Source organism: Nicotiana tabacum, chromosome 18, assembly GCF_000715075.1.
Source record: "Nicotiana tabacum cultivar K326 chromosome 18, ASM71507v2, whole genome shotgun sequence".
Taxonomy (NCBI): Eukaryota; Viridiplantae; Streptophyta; class Magnoliopsida; order Solanales; family Solanaceae; genus Nicotiana; species Nicotiana tabacum.
In genome coordinates this window covers 25,133,976-25,143,727 of record NC_134097.1, presented here as the reverse complement: position 1 = coordinate 25,143,727, position 9,752 = coordinate 25,133,976, and positions in this window count along the sequence as shown.

Sequence of the window (9,752 nt, the reverse complement as noted above, 5' to 3'; positions counted from 1 at the left end):
GAAAATAATATCCAAATTCAATTTTTATTAAACCATTAGATCCGCATTGAAATTACAGATCCATAGGAAAGAGAATCATCAAATTTGGACATCGTATGAGGAAGTTATGCTCATTTTCGTGTTGGGAAAAATTATTGGTTTCTGGTGTGGTCGCAAATGCGAACTTTTTCATCGCAATTGAGATGCCCATTTCACAATTGTGAACTTTTTGTTGCAAATGTGAGTTCTGCAAGCCCTGTCTTGTTCGCAATTTGCGAGGGATGCGACATCTGAGGCCTGTTAAGTGAGATTTTTGACAGGATTTTCACCCATTTTTCAATTTTCTCAAACCCTAAACCTCCATAGACGATTTTCCAAAGATCCAAACTTCTCCAAATCATTGGGTAAGTATCTCTAATCAATTTCAAACTATATTTTGTGATTATATCTTAGATTTAACATCAAATTCATGAGAATTTAAAGGAAAATTTGGAGAAAATTGTGAAATCTTTTAAAAATGAAAAATGATGATTCGAATGATCAAATGGTATCGGAATTAGATAATTTTTTTATGGGTGAACTCGTAGCGGAATAGGTGTTCGGTTTTTGTAAATTTTGTCGGGTTCCGAGGTGCGGGCTCATGGAGTTGACTTTTGTTGACCTTTTGCAAATTGTATAAGAATCATAGTTTTGTTAATTGAAATTGTTTTCTCTTGCATTGTTTGATGTATTCAAGCCGTCTTTGGCTAGATTGAGCCGAGCGTTGATGAATTGATAAAGTAAAAGTTAAATTGAGTATTGAATTGGCCGGATTAAGATAAGTATCTTGCCTAACCTTGTGTGGGTGACTTTCCTTTAGGATTTGAGTCTTCCATGCTAATTGTAGTTTGTGCACGCGAGGTGACAAGTGTGTGCTCTTACTTATTTGTGGGAATATTGCCTTTAGGGTTCTTAGGCTCTTATGTTCATTATGTGGGAACTATTCTGTTATGATTGAGTTATCTAATTACATAATTTACCTCTATATGCTCTATACGATATAGTTAGCCTTCCTCTAACTCTTACTTGTTACTTGGCCTTATTTGCCTTAATTGAACTAATTGTTCTCCTTATTGTTTTGTTATCTTTAATTGGAAATTCCTCTATGACCCCGTGTATATATGCTATGTTTCCAAAATATTGTGATTGTCAGTGTAGTTATCACGTGCTTATTATGCCTTGTTATTTTGTTAAGGTTATTGCGCTTCTTGGTTTCTCCGTGATTCTCTTGTTGCTATGTAATCATACTCTTGGTAGTGAAATTTCCTTGTGATTGGATTGTTAGATTGTTGTTGATTCCTTTTCTGGGATGTTATTGTTCATATTGTTGATTCCCTTGTCGGGATATTATTGTTCATATTGTTGATTCCCTTGTCGGGATGTATTGTTTCTATTGTTTGGGTGAGGAATAGTGTAAAGCATGAAGGGTGATGTTGTGCATGATATTGTGAGGAGAGTATAAAGCACGAAGGGTGATGTCGTGCATGATATTGTGAGTGAGAGTCAATGCACGAAGGGTGATGTCGTGCCATGATTATGAGAGTTAATGCACGAAGGGTGATGTCGTGCCATATTCTGTGAGTGTAAAAGCACGAAGGGTGATGCTGTGTCATATTATTGAGGGTAAAAGCACGAAGGGTGATGATGTGCCATATTATTGCGAGTAAAAACACGAAGGGTGATGCCATGTCGTTTCTATTGATTTATATGGTGAGAACGAGAGTAGATGCACGAAGGGTGATGCCGTGCACTTTTTGTTTGCTGTATTTATTTGTTGTTATCAATTCAAGTGTTTTAACGGTTCAGAATTTCCTTAGTGTTCTAACGGTTTAGATCCCCTTACTGATGTGATTCTTTGTGTGGAACCTAGAGTGTTGTCAATACCTCGCCGTATTTATATATATATTTCAATAACCTCAAATTTCAATAATTTTTACATTTTTTATTCAATTAGTTTTTCAATTAAATTTCCTTAAATCGTCTGAGGTTGTATTCTACTTAAAAAGGAATTTCTACTAAGTTGTAAATTATTAAATCCCATAGTAAAGGTAATAATTCATTCAATGTTGTATTTTAGTTGAAAATGGTACTTTCTTTATTCAAATAATTTCTAAAAATAACTTCATCTTTTCTTACTGAGTTCTTAATTGGTTTAGAAGTGGTACTCTACTTCATGTTATGTAAATAAGACTCCTTGAACCTTTTAAATTGTATGGGTTATGGACTTTATGTACTGAGTAATATGAGAATATTGTTGCGCAAGGTGAGACAGAAATATGTGGGCACAAGGTGTCGGGTGTGCCAAAGGTTTGGTAATTGAGGTTATGATATGAGACATCGAGTTTGAGATGGTTGGAATTTGTGCATCAGAAATGATATGATTTATTGAGCTGACATTGCCTTCCTTATTGAGTACCTATTTACTTGTAGGTGTTCCAGCTGTGTTGGTGTTAATTTCCTTGGTTGTCTTTTATTTCCATCCCTGTGTCCTTTTATCGTTTCTACTTATTGTAGTTTGTTCTCTTTATGTCGTTGATGTTACTTTGTTATCTTTATGTTGATAGTTTATTATCATGTCCCGTTTTATTTATTTGACTAATAGGTGTCTGGACTATTCCTCGTCACTACTCCACCGAGGTTAATCTTGATACTTACTGGGCACCACTATGGTGTGCTCATACTACACTTCTATACATTTTGTGTACAGATCTAGGTATTTGATCGATAGTAGTTGTGCGGGTTGTTGCGGTGGAGACTCAAGGTAAACCTGCTGCAGTGTTTGCAAGTCTCGGAGTCACCTTCAATTGTACTCATTTCCATATGTTCCTTTTGTTTCGAAACAGTGATGTTTTTATTTTGTATAACGACTCTTAGAAAGGCTTATGACTTGTACAACCTGTTTTGGGAATTGTAATTTGTTCAGAGTAATTTAATTTAAAGTTAGTAAATATCCATGTTATTACAGAAAATGTTAGGCTTACCTAGTTTAGAGACTAGGTGCCATCACGACTCTTTTGGAGGGATTTTGGGTCGTGACAAACACCAATGCTATAGTCAAAGCAGTCTTGAGCTTCTGAAAGCTCACCTCACACTCGTCTGACCATCCGAACGGGGCACCCTTCTGGGTCAACTTGGTCAATGGGGCTACTATAGATGAGAACCCCTCCACAAACAGATGGTAATAACCTGCCAAACCCAAGATACTCCGGATCTCCGTGGCTGGAGTGATCTGGGCCAGTTCTGAACTACCTCAATCTTCTTAGGATCCACCTGAATACCTCTACCGATACGACGTGCCCCAAGAAAGCGACTGAGTCCAACCAGAACTCGCACTTTGGAAACTTGGCATTAGCTGTCTATCCCTCAGAGTCTGAAGTACAATTCGAAGATGTTGCTCGTGCTCATCTCGGTTGCGGGAGTAGATCAATATATCGTCAATAAACACAATCACAAAGGAATCCAGATAGGGCTTGAACACCTGGCTCATCAAATCCATAGATGTTGCTGGGGCATTTGTCAACCCAAATGACATCACTAGAAACTCACAATGCCCATACCGTGTCCGAAAAGATGTCTTAGGGACATCGGATGCCCTAATTTTCAACTGATAGTAGCCAGACCTTAAATCAATTATTGAAAAGACCTTGGCACCCTGAAGCTGATCAAATAAGCCATCAATCATTGGCAGTGGATACTTGTTCTTGATGGTGACTTTATTTCAATTGCCGGTAATCTATGCACATCCTCATCGACCCATCCTTCTTCTTCACAAACAACACAGGCGCACCCCAGTGCGAGACACTATGTCTAATGAAGCCCTTATCAAGCAAATTGTGCAACTACTCATTCAATTCTTTCAACTCTGGCCGGTCCATACGATATGTCAGAATAGAAATAGGATGAGTGCCTGAAGAAAAATCAATACAGAAATCAATATCTCTGTCGGGTGGCATCCCCGGAAGATCTGCAGGAAATACCTATGGAAACTCATGAATGACCAGTACTGAATCCATAGAAGAAGCCTCCGCACTAGTATCGCGGACAGAAGCCAAATATAAGCTAGGCACTATCGCGCCCCCTTTTTCTCACGAAATCGGGTTTATGATATTTGGAGGGCAACTCGTTCCTTTTGGGAACTGGGTTTTGCATTTTGAAGAGTCTCCACCTAATGATTTGAGGTGCATTAAGACACCAATAGGGTTCAATTCTAAGTTTGTTTGGATAACCAGAGATTGGGAAAGGGCTTGAAATTATCCCAAGGGGAAGGTGTTAGGCACCCCTTAGGATCCACTAGTGTAGTTTCCGGCCAGACAGTTTATTGTGAATTTAGCAAATATACAAGTACGGGCTCAAATATTAGAGGATTCAAACACATAAACAGAAAGAATAATTAAAAGAAGAGTAAAAAGAGTTTGTTAATAAAAGGAAAAGGGGGGTCCTAGGTTTATATTTAATATGGATCATATCAATGCAATACCCGGTAAGACACTCCTCAGAAGAGGGGATACACATGATATTAGCGCACCTGTCATCATATCCATATCTACCATTTCCACCCCGTTAAGGTATTAAAGCGCGGATTGGTCTTGATTACTATTGCATGCTATTACCCGTCCCATTCCTATCAGTCTTGGAGGCACTTAGGATTACTAGTTCAAAAGGGTGGGATATTAGGCTGATTGGTTTCAAAGAATAAAAGTCTAAGGTGACATACAAAACAAGTAACACTGCACATTAGGGGAAAGCATGCAAGAAAATAAAGGCTCAGGTATGCCTCCTCAAACAAAGCACATATATAGCATGACTTGCACATACTATTTAGGTCTGATTAAAAATACTAAAGACGAGGGGAGTTTGATTATTGAAGCAGACTTGTTTATTACATAACTCAGATAAGAAGTCTGAATCAGGTCTGCCTGCTACAACAAAAAATCGGATTCAATTTTACAGCTATTACTCTAAGGCTTGCCCAAGTGTTTAGACGAAGTCCTATAAGCATGATATCTACTTAATTCAGAAGGTAGTGAAACAGTGATAACTCAAAACAAATTGCTTGAAATTCAATAGGCATGATTGCTAAACCTTATTAAAATAAGGGAATTAGGTTATTAAAAAGGTCTAGAATGGATGAATTTTAAAATAGACTAGTTTCAGTTTGTGCAGATGACAGTATCCACTATCGCTGATTTTACTCCTATGAACATGAGATCTAGGATTACTGATTTTAGACCCTTATAGACATAATTGCTTATTTTAAACCTTATACAAAGTATTTAAATGAATAATGTTAAACTCCATAGGCATAATATCTAGTAAATAATGGAAACAGACAGGTTCTTGCTGGGGAATTCCTATAAGCATGATTTCTATACATTATACCGATTTTAACATGCTACTGGATTATAACCAATTGGGCCCTAAAAACATGATATCTGAACGGTGACTAACGCGCAAAATTTTAGATAACTCCTATAGGCAGGTTATCTTTATGTAAACAAGCAGGATTTAAAGTAAGTCCTATAGACATGGTTTCTAAATGCGATGTGAATATACAGAATTTAAAAGCAGTCCTATAGGCATGTTTTCTACCCTTGAGCATACGTAATTACCCAACCCTTTTTCACTAGCCAGCCCCAAATGTTCATTACAAATTATTACAAACCAGGAATACTGAATTACATCAGAAGAGTACAAAGAAAAGTTACAACCAGAGGAAGCCTGATTCTTGACTTTCTCTCTGAGTTATGGAATAAACCACCTCAAAATGCCATTGATCCAAAGCTTTCTCAGACTTGAGTGTGTCAGAGTTCCCTAAGGGCCTCAATAGGACCCCGGGCAGTGCTCACTCCCAAGTTACATAACCAGAATAGAGATGAGTGTAGTGTGGAAATGTCAGCCCTCATGTGTCTAAGTTCAGAGGGAGCTCATGAGTCCTAAGGCAAGGCTCATATGAGGGGTGTAGAACTTAAGTCTAAGAAGAGAATGAAAGTGCAGAAATTGAGTTTTAGGAGCTGAGGGAATAAAGGAGAGGGGAAGGGTGATAGGAGACAGCCATTAACATTTCAGGGAGTCAATAACTTCACACAAAGGGGCAGGGGATTGGGAATCCATTACAAGGAGCCTATACACTTAGACATAGATTATCTTTGGGAATGCACAACAATAGGAAGTGCTGACATGCCTGTAAATCAACCAGAACACACAACGTATAAGAGAAACATGGAGGTTATGATCCTAAGAGGATCAAGTTTGGGTCATGCACATCAATTTCCAATGTTGTCATGCCCCAAACCAACCACAAGTATTAAACACATTGGGGTAGGGATTTGAGATTCACAGGTCATAATACATTGATTCAGAATAGGAGAAAGGAAATTACAGCATGCTAAACAATGGTACTGGGCTAAATACAAACAGTAGGCAGACAAAAATGCAAGAAATAGTAAATAAGCATGTTGTTGTTGGTGCAGAAAACTTAATTAGAACATACCAGTAAGAAATGTAAATGCAGAAAATAAGCAAATTTCCCCACAGCCTAGCCTTGGCTTTTAGCCGGCTAGGTAAGGCAGCAATATAGTAGTAGCAGAGAAGAGAGAGAGGTTTAGTATAGTGTGTGTTTGAACTCAAGTATTTATGCCTTGTGTTCGTGTGTTTGAAAGAGAAGAAGTACATGGTATTTATAGTTTTTGAAAACGATTAAAAGAGAGGTAATAAGCTACAAACATGGAAGCAATCATGATTCAGAATCAATTATACAAGTGATTCCTTTTAATTAAGGGATCACTTGCTTAACGGGCATTGACAAGTTCAAAACAAGGAAAGAAATCAATTTGTCAGCAGTCTGACAGTTGTCATAAAAGAAGTAGTAAAACATTAAGCAAACAATAGAGTCTAGGTACAGAAATACTCTAATTTTGGAAAGCATTCAGTAAGGTAAAACTGGAAAAGAAATTAGTTAACCTTAACAGGCGGGTGAAATCAGAATTTCACAAAAGAAAAGTTTGAAATCAGTCACAAGTTTGAAAATTAGTCAATGAAGGAGACTCAGCATATAAATAGGGTGTATAAACATAATACATGTGAGTCCAAACATGTTGGCAAAAGGAAAATAGCATACAATAGTAGCGCAAAAAGAAAATTCAATGGATAACAACACTCGAAGCATGATAGTCAATTGAATCAGTAGTGAAGAAACATAGAATATCAAAAGCATGTGAAGGTCTCGCGGTAGCCGGTGAGGAAAACACCTTTTGAAAAATTAGGGTTTCGAGTATACTTGAGTTCTAGAGGAAATAGGAACCCAGAATCAAAAGGATCACACAAATAACAGTCTCAGATCCAAAGCAATAGGGTTTTCAACAATAGAAGAATTTTAAAAGATGGATAAACAAAAAAATCAGACAAAACCCAAGCAAACCAACATTAGTCTAATAAACAGTTCAAAATGAATTAAGACTTTTAACATGCAAACTCAGGCAGAAGAATAATACGAGCAAACACAACAAAACATGTCAAAAATCAAAGAAAAGTTTTTGAAATAACTTAACATAACCCTAATTGAAAAGATAAGGAGTTTTGAAAGCAGAGTTTTAAAAGAAACTTTGAGAAAAGCGCTTAAAAGTTCAGAGCAAACATAGATCTGAAACGGATCTAAGAGAAATCGAAAGAACCATAGAGGTTAGGGTTCCAGAAAAACCCCAAATGATGAGAAAGGCTTTGAAAACCCTTGATCTAAGCAGGAGAGTCAAAAGTCTGACTCGAATAGCCATGGATGGCCGGAGAAAGGTCAGAGACGAACGGAAAACAGTCATCGAGCAAAGACTGGACAAAGCTCCTTCACGATCTGGTCATGAGACCACAGAATCGAACACGTAGAAGCCATGGGAGGTGGATACAGGCCTCCGATGACCTCGGAAGCCATAGATTTGGGAGGTATTAGGGTTGTAGTTTGATGGCGACAGCTAGGGTTTGAGAAGATTTGAGAGTGGATTGAGAGAGAAGGGGGATTCAGAGGCGGCGGAGTTTGGAAATGAGGCTAGGGTTGGGGGTCGGTGGAATTAAAAAAGGAAAGGAATCGTGAAGGCCGTTGATCTTTTAGATCAACGGCCAGGATTTGGCGAGTCTTGAGTTGGGTAGGCATATTTAGGGCTTGGGTCGGTTCAGATGGCAATTGAGCTGGGTAATTGGGTTTAAATTGGGGGTCCAATCCAGGCTGTAATTGAAATGCAATTGGGGCTATATTTTAAATAGACACTTTTCCTTTATTTATTTTATACAAAATAGCAAATTAATTTGTGAAAACAAATTGAAGGTACTAAAATGATTTGTAATACATAATTATCAATTTAAAAATACTACACTTAATTTTTATAAATATAAATGCAATTAAATCTAAAAGAGGCTAATATTGCAATTATATGCAATTTAGCTTTAAAAATACTAAATGACTTTGTAAAAATATACAAAAATTATATTAGCTATATTTTAGTATGAATATTATAATCCAATAAAATAATCATCAAAAATAATAATTTTGGAAATTATTATTTGATTTTGGGGATGAAAATAAGGAAATAAATTGGTTTAAAACCATTTAAAACTTAAGGATAAATAATAAAACAATTAGACATAATTATATATGCATTTATATGCTATTTTGAAAGTATTTTTCATATTAGAAAATATATATATTGGGAAAAATTGGGTATCAACAGTTGCCCCTATTTACCCGGGAAGGATGAAAGAGTTGTCGGGTAAGGATATGATGGCCAATTTTGACCGAGCGAGATAGTTCGAAGAAGTTTAGGCCGTGCGTTGGTTTCTGACTGCCTACGTATCCCTGATTTTACAGGAATCAAGTCATATGTAGTTCAGAATCCGTCGGCAAAGTATGCCTATGGAGACTTTCAAGAAGGGACGCAATATCTAGGACGGGGTGAATGGTTAAGGTCTGATAGGGCTGCGGGAACCGGAGCAGAATCGCTCCTGCTGAGATGGTCGTTTGCTCGTCGGTTTACCTACAAATAAGCAATACAATCCTATATTGTGCATAAATTTAAACATGATGCAATTTCCCGTTGGACCATGAGGATTGTCTTCGGACGCTTAGAATGAAGTCCTTAGACCATGATGTCCTGGGCCATGAAGCGTATAATAAAGGATTCGCAGGACATGAAATGATGCTCTCGGGCTATGAGGTTGATGCCTCCGAACCATGATGCCTTTGAATAATGATATGCAAAATATTTAAAGGGGGTCCTCAGGACATGACATGGTATTCTCGGGCTATGAAAATGGTGCCTCCGAACAATGTCTCCTTCAGATGGTTTGGCGATCTTTCAGCCCATGCAATGTAGTAGGTGGTGATCTTTCAGCCATGCAAATGGAGATAAGGAGGCGATCTTTCAGCCATGCAAATGGAGATAAGGTGGCAATCTTTCAGCCGCGCAAATGTGGATACGGTGGCAATCTTTCAGCCACGCAAATGTAGATAAGGTGGCGATCTTTCAGCCGTGCAAATGTAGCTGAGGTGGCGATCTTTTAACCGTGCAAACATAGATGAGGTGGCGATCTTTCAATCGTGAAAATGTAGATGAGGTGGCTATCTTTCAGCCACACAAATGTAGATAAGGTGGCGATCTTTCAGTCGTGCAAGTAGATGAGGTGGTGATCTTTCAACCGTGCAAATGTAGATAAGGTTGCGATCTTTCAGCCATGCAAATGTAGATAAGGTG